We start from the raw sequence: 14,831 nt of genomic DNA on the forward strand, positions 1-14,831 counted from the left end.
AAAAGTCATTGTCTTCAGAACGACAACGTCGTCAAGAGTACGGTGTTGGTTTCTTTGTAGGTGGAGATTTTTGGTGAGACGGGGTTTAAGGTTTTAGTGCCCTAGAGGTAATACTATATCTTTCTCTTGTGATTTAATCATAAAGTTCAGGTAAAACTTGGAGGGATTGTACTCTTGATTCATAGGGAAATATTTCTCTCTGGATTGCCCCATGGACTTAGGCACGGTTTGCCGAACTACGTTAAATATTGGTGTTTGCTTACTTGTGATGTTTTTATTGGTGCTATTATTCGTTTAGTATTTATTTCCACCGATTAATCTCCATAAAATCTTTAAGACTAAATACACTACATACTTATGTGGTCCCTACAAAATTTTAATTTAAATTTTTTTACCCCTTTCTCCCATCCCTCTCTCTTCTTCATTTATTCTCTCTCATCTCTTTTATCCTCTCCTTTTTCTTCTTCAACTCATATCAAATACATTAATTACTCCCCAGATTCATTAATACATAAGGTTTGAATGCTTAATTTTGATGGAGATTCATCTTTTTTGTCAAGCAAAATCTCATTAAGGTTAGTTTTGAGCATTATGTTGTCATAAACACAACATGATTACAACGAATTTGGAAATCCTTTTTTTAAGAATAACTCCACAAAAATATTTGAGCCAATTTTAATATTAATTATTTATTTTCTTTATCACAGTTAATTCTTATGATTAATATTCATGATTCCTAATATATATTTAGTACAATTAACAAGATTTAATAATATTTAAAAAATTCAAAACTTTGATTTTATTTAGAATTTAATTTGTTGTAGAATCATTCATATTATGCTTGTGTTTTTTCTTATTTATACTTTCAGTATTTTATTGCTATAATTCACATTTAACTGCTATAATTTTAGCATTCTTCTACTATATTAAGTCTTTTTGTGCTATACTTTCCTGCTATACTTGTACCTTTTCCTACTATACTTTCAACATTTTGTCATCATACTCATTTCTTTCCTACTAGATATACTTTTAGTATTTTATTGCTATACTTGTAACTTTTTTCGCTATAGTTGTGACTTTTCTGGCTGTACTTGTGACTTTTCATGTTATATTGTTAGTGTTTACCTGCTATACTTGTGGTCTTTCCTTCTATACTTTTAGTGATTACCTGCTATAATTGTCTTTTTTTATTGTTGTACTTTCAGTTTGCTGCAATAAAACATACACAACATGCACGTTAGATAAGTAACATTTTATTGCATTAGACTTCATAATTTAATTTACGTTTTGGTAAACATACACATAACAAAACATCAGAAATAATGCATCAAATACTTTTTACATTCAATGGGCCTCTATCCTCTCCACTTTCTCCTTCATGCTTATAACTAAGGACCATCCAATATGTTCTTCATCCCGAAGATCCTCAAAGCCTGCTATGAGTTTTGAACCTTGGTCATGAATTCTTATAAGGAAATGTGATGACTTGAGCATTGCCTAATACTTGCTCAATCAAATATCTCATAGAGAAGAAACCTTTGTTTTCAATGATGTTAAGGGGACGAGTTGAGTGTTGAAGGAGTCAAGGAGACTATTTGTATGACGTCCCAGGGTTCACTCAAGGCTGCAGTCCCAGGTAAAACCCGGATTTGTCAAACCTGCCAAGCACCAAACACCATGCTACGACATATTTCACCATCACATTCATTATCTCTCTAGTGGAAACAATAAATAGATGATAGTACAGACATGCAAAATAGAAATACAACAACACTAGATAAACACAGAAGAATCATAAGAATATCAATAATGAGCCTAACTGGAATAAGATAAACATATCTCTGAGTCTGAACTAAAACTCAAATACAATGAGTCAAAAAGAAAACAAAGTCTTACAATAGTTCTAAACTCTATGAAATAAAATACTAAACTGGAGTCTGAAAGTAATCAACTACATGTGGAGTTCTGAAATGACTTGAAATAAAATACTAAACTGGAGTCTGAAAGTAATCAACTACATGTGGAGTTCTGAAATGACTACAAAATATAATAAATAGCTAAACGGATGGAGTTCTGAAATGACTACAAAATATAATAAATAGCTAAACGGACAACTAAGATGTCCCATCAACCTATGACTCTCCGTGCGCCGGACTCGTTGCCTGAAAGAGGGGAAACAACGAGCATCAAAACGCTAGCGAGATCATCACTACCTCTCCCCAGGGGAAGGGGTAGGAGTATATAAGAAAATAGAGTCAGTACATACATATATCAAATCATTCATATAACTCTCTATGAATGAAAAACAAATAATCAATGATAAATACTCCAATCTCCAACATAAAGAATAAACATCTCATCTCGAATTACGTCCGAGTGACCTGCTCTAATATAAGAGGATATCAACAATTTCTAAAATAAGTATATCTGCCGTTCATAACGGGTGTATCAAAATGTCAAATGAAATACCCTACTCGTGGGTAGTCTATCATGGAAGTGAAGCTTACAACTGATCAATTATCTATGTGTGCGTCATCTTGTGCTATAGCGATACTTTTGTAATGATCTTACTCAATCGCTTTGCGGCAATAGGATTTATTATCTCCCTATTTTCAGATGCATGCAATAACGATACTTTTGTAATACTCTTACTCAATCGTTCTGCGGCAAATAAGTTTCATCTCCCTATTTTCGGATACATATAAGACAACATTATTCAATATGTGTTTATCAATCTATAGATCTCATGTCAAGTGTGTGTCGATCTAGCACCATCTAGCATACGTGCACAAATCTTGGTGTGCGTGTCCACATCTGAAGTTCACCATCATCCCAGGTGTTTAACAATCATTAATGTCATAGTCTATCATCATAGGATCGAGAAACTTGTTCGACAATCGAAAAATAACTCATGTAAATATGTACAGCCAAAAACAACTGGCGGTCGACCGTGGCGGTCGACCGTGAACCCTGAATCCAGGTTTCTCTAGATTCTTACAGGTTGTGTTCTCATCGTGTTTTCGTGATTCAAACATGATAAAAACTTTATGAAACTTGCATACAAGGATGGTACAGCAGATAGAATTATCTGAAAACAAAACAACATATATAAATCATGATTTTATACATTAGATTTATATTCAAAACCCTAAAACATGCATAAAAGCTCAAAACAACAAATCAAACTTCTTTCTTTAATTTAACCACATTTTAGAATCATCATCAGATCTAAAACACATCTGTAAAAACGTTCTCCACCTTTTTAGCATGAAAAGACCTAATCTTTATACATATAATACAAAAGAATTATCTTTTATACATAATCTATTCGTTTAGGCTCTATAAAACATGTTTAAATCCCTTTAAAAATGTTTAGAAAACTAGGAGGAGGATTAGTAGAGATGATACTCGCCTTGGGTTGTAGGAAAACATGTTAGAAGCAAGGTTGAAGAAAACTCCACTCCAAAAGCCAAGAATCACCCGAAAAATCCACTTGAAAGCCTTCAGTCTTCTCCAAAAAATCAAACTAGGGTTTGGGGGTTTTGGTGGCTGTTAGGGTTCTTAGGAAAACTGAGAAAATCGTGAAAAACTCTTATATATATCAAGGTAAAACGAATATGGGTTTAGAAATCTCAATAGTTGGCCATATGTGCATGTTTTAACACTATTCTCTCTCATGTATGAACTCGTTCATACTCAAATCACATGGTATTATACTCATATACCATTTAATGATATTTATCATACTAAATATCAACATATCATAATTTATCACACCTAAACTTTATTATTCATAAATTATCGGGGTTTTACATTCACCCCCCCTTAAGAAGATTTCATCCTCAAAATTTCGCAGCTACATCTCAAAGCTCAAAAACTGGGAAAACACATTCAGAAGGTGTAATTCATATCAAGAATTCCTTCTGCACACATCACAATGCATCAACACAATGATATTTAAAGTTAACAACCTAGAATGCAAACATTCTTACCTAAATCCTTAACTAAATGAAAACGGTACGTCGAGCGAAGTAATCCAAATAAGGAAACCCTCATGTATATACCATATACTTCAATTGATTAAGGATCAGGCAAAAATATCCCCATTCTAGTGTTAAAGATAAATATAAATGTGGCTAAACAATCATAGATAATGATAACTATCAAGTCATATAAGCATTTTAACATCATACCTGTCCAAACAGGTGCGGGTAGTCACGACGAACATCCTCCTCGCGCTCCCAAGAAATCTCTTCGGTTCCTTGCCGGTTCCACTGAACTTTCACTAATGGAATAACTTTATTTCTAAGCTTTTTATTCTCTCTAGCAAGTATGCATACTGCACGGTAGTCAAATCATCCTGAATCTCAATCTTTGGTGAGTCAATCACTCTCTGCTGCTCATCATCTCGCAGATGCTTCTTCAAGCATCAAAACATGAAAGACATCGTGTACACTCAACATCGATGCTGGAAGATCTAATCGGTAAGAAACAGCTCCAATGCGCTCGATGATCCTAAAAGGACCAACATATCTCGGGGCAAGCTTCCCCCGTCTACCGAATCGCTGGACGCCCTTCATCGGTGATACTTTCAACATAACTGAGTCTCCAATCTGGAACTCTAAAGGTCGTCTCCGCTGATCTGCATAGCTTTTCTATCGACTCTGCACCGCAAGAATGCGCTCTCGAATCAATGCCACCTTCTCGGTGGTCTGTCTAACTAACTCTGGACCAATCAAAAGATTATCCGCTGGCTCTGCCCAACATATAGGCGATCTGTAAGGTCTCCCGTACAAAGCTTCATATGGTGCCATCCCTATGGTAGCTTGATAACTGTTATGGTAGGGAAATTCAATCAGTGGGATGTGCTCCTCCCAGCTACCCTAAAAATCTATAACGCACGCTCTCAGCATGTCCTCCAAGATCTGATTCACCCTCTCGGTTTGTCCATCTGTCTGGGGATGGAAAACACTGCTAAATGACAACTGACTGTCAAAAGCATCCTGGAAACTCCTCCAAAAATGAGATGTGAATACTGAGCCCCGATCTGATACAATCGTCTCCGGAACTCCATGCAATCTAACAATCTCCCGAATAAAGATCCTCGCATATGCATCTGCCGTGTAAGTCGTCCTCACAGGCAAGAAATGTGCGGACTTAGTCAATCTGTCCACTATAACCCAAATTGAATCATTTCATTTCTTTGACTTGGGCAACCCTACTATGAAATCCATAGAAATATCTTCCCACTTCCACTCGGGAATGGGTAAAGGCTGTAGGGTTCCTGTAGGTCTCTGATGTTCTGCCTTAACTTGTTAGCAGGTGAAACACTTAGCCACATAATCTGCAATCTCTCTGTGCATACCGTTCCACCAAAAATGCCTCTTCAGATCTTTGTACATTTTCGTCGTGCCTGGGTGCACTGTATATCTGCTGCGATGAGCTTCATTAAATAGTTCCCTCTTCAGCTGTAGATTGTTCAGCATTACGATCCTGCCCTTCATCCTAAGGCCTCCATCTACCCTAATAGTCCAATCATCCTTTGGTTCTTTGGAGATCCCCCCTTTGCGGGTTTGAATCCAAGAATCCTCTAACTGAGCTCTGACTACTCTATCTCTCCAAGACGGCTGTACAGATAACGCTCCTAAGAACACACGGCTCCCGCCAATCTCTGGCCTAAAATCAAAATGGCTGAGGGGATAAAGATCCCGATATAGTGAACACCTCAAAGCTGCTAGTCCGTGATGACGCTTCCTGCTCAATACTGAATAGCAAATTCATAATCCTTAGTAAACTCTACCCATCGTCGTTGCCTCTGGTTGAGTTCTTTCTGTGAGAAGAGGTACTTCAGGCTCTGGTGATCTGTGAATAACTCAAACTGCACTCCGTACAAATAATATCTCCACGCCTTCACTGCAAAGACCACTGCTGCTAGCTCCAAATCGTGTGTGGGATAATTCTGCTCATGAGTCCTCAGCTACCTCAAAATATAGGCTATGACTCTCTGGGTCTGAATCAATACACCGCCAAGACCCGATAAGGATGCATCAGTGTAGACAACAAAAGTCTTATCACTGCTAGGAATAACAAAAACTGGTGCTGAAGTCAACTTAGTCTTCAATGTCTCAAATGCCTTCTGGCACTCTATGCTCCAAATGAACTGTACACCCTTTTTAGTAAGGCGTGTAAGTGGTGTGGAAATCCTCGAGAAATCCTGAATGAATTTTCTGTAATAGCCTACTAAGCCTAAGAAGCTACGAATCTCGGTAACTGTCTTCGGTGGCTCCCAATCAAGTACGGCTTCTACCTTAGCCGGATCCACTACAATGCCCTCTCGGCTAATAACATGGCCTAAAAATCTGACCTCTGATAACCAGAATTCACACTTGCTAAACTTAGCATACAACTGGTGCTCTCTCAATATCTGCAATGCTAACCTCAAATGCTGCTCGTGCTCTACCTCCGACCTCGAGTAGATAAGAATATCGTCGATGAAGACTATCACAAACTGGTCCAAGTAAGGACAAAAAATCTGATTCATCAAATCTATGAACACTGCGGGTGCATTGGTCAGCTCAAACGGCATGACAAGAAACTCGAAAGACCCATATCGAGTCAAGAAAGCGGTCTTGGGAATATCCATCTCCCAAACTCGCAACTGATGATAACCAGAGCGAAGATCTATCTTCGAGAAACACTGCGCTCCCTGTAACTAGTCGAACAAGTCACCGATCCTCGGTAATGGGTACCAGTTACGGATAGTGACCTTGTTCAACTTGCGATAATCTATACATAATCGCATACTCCCGTCCTTCTTCACAAAAGGACCGGTGCTCCCCACGGAGAATGACTCCGTCGAATAAAGCCCTGAGACAACAACTCATCGATCTGGATCTGCAGCTCCCTCATCTCAGCAGGTGCTATACGGTAAGGAGTTTGGGAAATCGGTGCGGTGCCTGGCTGCAACTCTATGCAAAACTCGTCCTCTCTCACTGGAGATAATCCTGGTATGTCCTGGAAGACATCCTGGAAATCTGAGACTGCTCGCATCTCACTCAAATCTGCGCTCCGATCCCGTAATATCGCCTCCTCTACGTACGCCAGAAATGACTCCGCAAACTGGTTACCTCTGGAGGTAGCTACCACTAACTCTGATCCATCATATGCTCTCAAACTGATCGTTTTAGCAAAACAGTCGATACTCACATGGTAGGAAGATAGCCAATCCATACCAAGAATCACATCAAATTCAAACATATTCAACACGATCAAATCGATCGCGAACTCAGAATCGTCCAAGCTGACGATGCATCTCCTACAAACACTCTCTAATGGAGACATCTCTCCCAATGGAGTGGATACCGATAATGGGAAATCTAATGGCTGAGCTACAAGCCAAAGTCTAGTCGAAAAATCATAGGAGATAAAAGAATACGAAGCGCCAGAATCAAAGAGAATACGTGCTGGAAAGGAATTCACACGGAATGTACCTTCCACCACAGCTCCGCTCGCGCCATGATCGTGAGGAACCACTGCATACACTGTACCGGTCTGCTGCTCTGCATCACTTGGAGTGTATGGTGCCATCTGTCTCTGCTGGGTCTCCTGAAATGCTTGAACCTGTCCCTCAATCCTCGGGACTGCTGGAGGTGCCTCAATCCTTAGCTGCTGGCCCTGACCGCGTCCCTGAGCGCGGTTTTGCTGCTGCTGCTGTTGTGTCCTACCATGCTGGCCTGCTGCGGGTGTGCTGCGGCACTCGGCCGCTCGGTGCCCAATCTTGTTATAATTGTAACAAGCTCCCTGAAATCGGCGTTGTTGCTACGCTCTCTGGTCCTGCTGATGCCCCTTCTTATGGGGACCCTACTGATGTGGACCCTTACCCTGCTGGTGGGGTCCTCCTGAGCCTCCAAATGGTCTCTTGCCCTTTCCTTTGTCCTCGGGCTATCCTGACTTACCGTTGTCCTTACCCTTGATAAAATAGGTTGTATCTGTCTCCTGAGCCATGGCAGCATCTGCTACCTCCCGAATTGAACAAAATCGCCAAGATACTATATATCGACGCAACCCCGGACGAAGTCCCATCAAAAACATCTGAGCCTGACGCTCCTCTGAGTGCCACATACCAGTGAATCTAAGCAATGGCATGAACTTACTCTCATAGTCCATGATAAACATATCCCCCTGCTCTAGATGAGCTAGCTCTAACTCTTTTCTGGCTTTCGCAGCAGCCGAAACATACTGCTCATCAAAAAGATATATGAAGGTCTCCCACAAAACCGTCATCCTCTGTTTTGAGGTGAAGCGAAGTCGATACCATCCTCCTGTATCTCCCTTAAGGCTAAAAGCCACTAGCCTCTGCTTCTGCACCGAATTAACATTCAGCATATCCAAGATGTTACTCACATCCTCTTTCCACTTGTGTGCAGCAATGGAATCCGTCGAACCGTGGAACTCTGGTGCTTTCAACTTCTGATACCTCTCAACTAAACGAAGCCAAGCTTCCTGATCAGCTGATCCGTCCTCAACTGGTGGTATCGGTAGGACCACAGGTGCCCTCTCTAGTACTTCCTCTCGAATAGATGACTCCTGAATGGGTGCCTCTACATGAACGAAAGGCTCTTGACGAACCTGGGCTGCTAACTGCTCCTCAATAGCTGCCATACGAGCTGCCAATGGTGCTATGAGATCCACTAAGTACTGCGGAGCCTGCTGTGGCTCGGGCTCCCTATCTTCCTGCCCAACTCTCTCCGCATGAGAAACTCGACGTCCACGACCTCTTCCTGACATCTATAATTTCAAAATAAAGATTATTACGCAGTAGATTGGATCTCAAGCATGAAGCATATAACATATACCAATAAGTAAATCGTATCACTTATATTTCATGTCATGCTTAATTAGCCAAGCAAATAGTTCATAAAAAAAATTTTGTAGATTTTTCGCGTACATATATATATAATACGCCCTCACTCATACTAGAGATTCCTAGCGGACTGTATACATGATCCCTAGGAAACTCTATCCTAACTCCACGATATGACACAGGGATGATCCTAAGGATATTAGAACTAGAACTCCGATACCAACTGTGATGCCTCAGGGTTCACTCAAGGTTGCAGTCCCAGGTGAAACCCGAATTTGTCAAACCTGCCAAGCACCAAACACCATGCTACGATATGTTTCACCATCACATTCGTTATCTCTCTAGTGGAAACAATAAATAGATGAAGGTACAGACAGGCAAAATAGAAATAGAACAACACTGGATAAACACAGAAGAAGCATAAGAATATCAATAATGAGCCCAACTGGAATAAGATAAACATATCTCTGAGTCTGAACTAAAACTCAAATACAATGAGTCAAAAAGAAAACAAAGTCTTACAATAGCTCTCAACTCTATGAAATAAAATACTAAACTGGAGTCTGAAAGTAATTAACTACATGTGGAGTTCTGAAATGACTACAAAATATAATAAATAGCTAAACGGACAACTAAGATGTCCCATTAACCTGCGACTCTCCGTGCGCCGGACTCGCTGCCTGAAAGAGGGGAAACAACGAGCGTCAAAGCGCTAGCGAGATCATCACTACCTCTCCCCAGGAGAAGGGGTAGGAGTATATAAGAAAATAGAGTCAGTACATACATATATCAAATCATTCATATAACTCTCTATGAATGAAAAATAAATAATCAATGATAAATACTCCAATCTCCAACATAAAGAATAAACATCTCATCTCGAATTACGTCCGAGTGACCTGCTCTAATATAAGAGGATATCAACAATTTCTAAAACAAGTATATCTGCCGTTCATAACGGGTGTATCAAAATTTTAAATGAAATACCCTACTCGCGGGTAGTCTATCATGGAAGTGAAGCTTACAACTGATCAATTATCTATGTGTGCGTCATCTTGTGCTATACCGATACTTTTATAATGCTCTTACTCAATCCCTCTGCGGCAATAGGATTTATTATCTCCCTATTTCCGGATACATGCAATAACGATACTTTTGTAATACTCTTACTCAATCGTTCTGCGGCAAATAGGTTTCATCTCCCTATTTTCGGATACATATAAGACAACATTATTCAATATGTGTTTATCAATCTATAGATCTCATGTCAAGTGTGTGTCGATCTAGCACCATCTAGCATACGTGCACAAATCTTGGTGTGCGTGTCCACATCTGAAGTTCACCATCATCCCAGGTGTTTAACAATCATTAATGTCATAGTCTATCATCATAGGGTCGAGAAACTTGTTCGACAATCGAAAAATAACTCATGTAAACATGCACAGCCAAAAACAATTGGCGGTCGACCGTGGAGGTCGATCGCGACGGGCACGCGGTTGACCGTGGCGGTCGACCGTGAACCCTGAATCCAGTTTTCTCTAGATTCTTACAGGTTGTGTTCTCGTCGTGTTTTCATGATTCAAACATGATAAAAACTTCATGAAACTTGCATACAAGCATGGTACAGTAGATAGAATTATCTGGAAACAAAACAACATATATAAATCATGATTTTATACATTAGATTTATATTCAAAACCCTAAAACATGCATAAAAGCTCAAAACAACAAATCAAACTTCTTTCTTTAGTTTAACCACATTTTAGAATCATCATCAGATCTAAAACACATCTGTAAAAACGTTCTCCACCTTTTTAGCATGAAAAGACCTAATCTTTATACATATGATACAAAAGAATTGTCTTTTATACATAATCTATTCGTTTAGGCTCTATAAAACATGTTTAAATCCTTTTAAAAATGTTTAGAAAACTATGAGGGGGATTAATAGAGATGATACTCGCCTTGGGTTGTAGGAAAACGTGTTAGAAGCAAGGTTGAAGAAAACTCCACTCCAAAAGCCAAGAATCACCCAAAAAATCCACTTGAAAGTCTCTAATCTTCTCCAAGAAATCAAACTAGGGTTTGGGGTTTTGGTGGCTGTTAGGGTTCTTAGGAAAACTAAGAAAATTGTAAAAAACTCATATATATACCAGGGTAAAACGAATATGGGTTTAGAAATCCGAAACCAACTCAAAACAGGAGAACAAACTGTCTGCAGGTCTCGCGGTCGACCGTGGCGGTCGACTGGGCTGCGGTCAACCGCGGCGGTCGACCGCGACGGTCGACCGGACTGGGATTTCCCAGTTTCTCAACAGTTGGCCATATGTGCATGTTTTAACACTATTCTCTCTCATGTATGAACTCGTTCATACTCAAATCATATGGTATTATACTCATATACCATTTAGTGATATTTATCATACTAAATATCCACATATCATAATTTATCACACCTAAACTTTATTATTCATAAATTATCGGGGTTTTATAATTTGACTCATTGAAAAGCATGTTTGGCTCTCTGGTGCAAGAAATTAAAGAGACTGTCTACATGGTGTACGTCACAAGGTGTGACATTTTATCCTAATTCTAGTAATGTCCATGTATAAAACATAAATAAATAAAGAAATTAAGCGATCTGATGTGGTACCGCTAGATACTATGGCAACATTTAGTTGTGCAAGTGAGACTAACTTTAATGGATTTGAATCCTTTCCAATTAGATGGTAATTGGAGAGAGTCTAATTCTTGCAATTTTTATCATCTATATTAAATTCAATGGGCGAGATCATGTCATGTAAGATTTTTATTGTTACCTTGAAAACCACTATGGTCTCGAAAACTACTTGCAAACTTGAAAACCATTATATTTAAAACCACTATTTGTAATAACTAAAACATCACATGGTGTGATCTCATTTGTTGAAAGTGATATAGATGGTAAAGATGGAGAGAATTAGGCCATTTCCAATTACCACCCAACTAGAAAGGATCTCAATCCAACTTTAATATATATAGGCTTCAATCAAGTGTCATGTTTGGTCCGATTCAAGACTAGGACATGAGTGAGATTATGAATTCAATCAACCAAACGACTGCACTAAAATTTCATATTTCTATGATAAAGTTTTTACAAAATAGGGTTTCTATCAAACCACAAAATAGATGTCTGGCCGCTTCGACCAGATGACTACTCATCATTTATATGCAATGTCGTCCATTGCAGCTGAACTATTGTCCACTATGGCTGCATCTGTTGGTTTGGGTGTAGACCAAACTTATCAAGCGAGCTTGAGCAGGCGAGCTCAACGAGATCTGCAGACAAGCTCGTGGTGAACACGGTTAGGCGAGGTTTTCATGGTTAGGCGAGGTCAACGCTAATCCAGTTAGGTGAGCTCGAGGTCCAAGAGGAGATGCAAGTGAGGTCTGGGCTTTGCGGGCGAGGTTGACGCAAAGCAGGCGAGGGCAAAATTTTGCTACAAGCAAGGTCGAGATCCGCCTGTTCTTCAGGTGAGGTTGGGGGGCGCAGGCATGGCTAGCGATAGGCTGTCGCCATCCTGGTGTTAAGGTTCCCATATAAGAGGGAACCTAGAATCCTAGCCCGAAGCTTCTCCTTCTCTCTCTCTCCTCATGAGTTCTCTCTCTCTCTGGTGGCGGGATCTCTCTCTCTCTCTCTCTCTCTCTCTCTCTCTCTCTCTTCTGTTTGAGTTCTCTCTCTCTCTGGTGGCGGGATCTCTCTCTCTCTCTCTCTCTCTCTCTCTCTCTCTCTCTCTTCTGTTACCTTTCTTCTCCAGCATCTTTCAGAGATTTGAGGGGGAGATTTAAGAAGGGAAGCTCACAGTGATTTGAGCGAGAATTAAAGAAGAGAGATTTGTTCATTTAAGAGAGGAATTGTACATTGTAGCTATAGTAACAATTTACATTTATTGAGAGATCTCAAGTTTGAGATCTGCTCTTGCATTGCAATTTCTTTGATTAAAAAGAAATTAATTATGTGGCTTCCGAGGACGTAGGCAAGTTTGCTAAACATCGTAAATCTTGGTGTACTTTTCTATATACTGTATTTCTTGCTGTTTTAGAGATTCAGCATAGCTTTGGGTAATTTCCTAATAACTGGTATCAGAGGCTGAAATGATTTAGAGGAAATCAGATTCAAGTGGGAGCGATGGTCGCAGATGAAGAAAATGTGAGATTAGAGAAGTTTGATGGAACCCGTTCGTTAGGTCCAAGAGGAGATGCAAGTGAGGTCTGGGCTTTGCGGGCAAGGTTGACGCAAAGCAGGTGAGGGCGAAATCTTGCTACAAGCGAGATCGAGATCCGCCCATTCTTCAGGTGAGGCTAGGGGATGCAGGCATGGCTGGCGACAGGCTGTCGCCAACCTGGTGTTAAGGTTCCCCTATAAAAGGGAACCTAGAATCCTAGCCCTGAGCTGCTTCTTCTCTCTCTCTCTCCTCACAAGTTCTCTCTCTCTCTCTCTCTCTCTCTCTCTCTCTCTCTCTCTCTCTCCTCCAGCGTCTTTCAGAGATTTGAGGGGGGGATTTAAGAAGGAAAGCTCACAGTGATTTGAGGGAGAATTAGAAGAGGGATTTGTTCATTTAAGAGAGGAATTGTACATTGTAGCTATAGTGATAATTTGTATTTATTGAGAGATCTCAAGTTTGAGATTTGCTCTTTCATTGTAATTTCTTTGATTAAAAAGAAATTAATTATGTGGCTTCCGAGGACGTAGGCAAGTTTGCTAAACATCGTAAATCTTGGTGTACTTTTTTATATACTGTATTTCTTGCTGTTTTAGGGATTCAACGTAGCTTTGGGTAATTTTCCAACAACTGGCATCAGAGCCTGAAACGATTTAGAGGAAGTCAGATTCAAGTGAGAGCGATGGTCGTAGATGAAGAAAATGTGAGATTAGAGAATTCGTGTTAATCCTTTTGTCTTCCCTACCAGAAAGCTAGAATGCTACAGTCACAGCTGTGAGTAGCTCATCGGGAAGCAACAAGTTAAAGTTCGACGACGTTCATGATCTGGTTCTCAGTGAGGAGATCTGACGGAGAGAGTCGGGTGAAGCTACAACCTCTTCAGTATTACATACAGAGTCAAGAGGTAGAAATTCAATCAGAGAAAATGGATCAGAGGAAAGGAGGTCCAAATCTAGGAATCCTAGCAGCTCAAAGGCTATCGAGTATTAAAAGTGCGAAAAAACCGGGCACTACAAGAATCAATGTAAGAGTGCACAGAATGAGTGAGAGGCAAAGGCAGATGCAAATGTTTCTTCCACGTCAGGAGGAGATGATGCATTGATATGCTCTTTGGAGAGCAAGGAGGAGTCGTGGGTGTTGGACTCTGGAGCATCATTCCATGCTACTTCTCAGAAAGAATTCCTCTAGAAGTATATCCCTGAAAACCTTGGAAATGTATACCTTAGTGATGATCAACCATATGCTATTATTAGCAAAGGTATAGTGAAGATTAAGTTAAATGGGTCAGTATAGGTGCTGAAGGAAGTCAGGCATATTCCCGACCTGAAAAAGAACTTAATCTTAATAAGCCAGCTGATTAGTGAATGTTACACTACGACTTTCCATGGTGATGATTGGAGGATTTCAAATGGTGTAATGATAATTGCCCGGTACAGGAAGACTGGTACCCTGTGTATGACAGCAGGTGCACGTTGTTTGATCTCAGCTACCGCATGCAATAAGATTTCAAAGCTGTGGCATCAGAGACTCGGTCATATGAGTGAAAAGAGGATAAAGATTATGCACACAAAGGGAAAACTCTCAGGTTTACAATTAGTAGAGATTGATATATGTGAAGAATGCATACTTAGAAAGCAGAAGAGAGTTAGCTTTCAGACAAGTGGCAGAACCCCTAGAAAAGAGAAGCTAGAGCTTGCTCACTCATATGTTTGGGTACCAACAACCACCGTGTCCATTGGTGAGAAACACTACTTAGTGACTTTTAT

Source organism: Asparagus officinalis, chromosome 7 (assembly GCF_001876935.1).
Source record: "Asparagus officinalis chromosome 7, Aspof.V1, whole genome shotgun sequence".
In the NCBI taxonomy this organism is placed as follows: Eukaryota; Viridiplantae; Streptophyta; class Magnoliopsida; order Asparagales; family Asparagaceae; genus Asparagus; species Asparagus officinalis.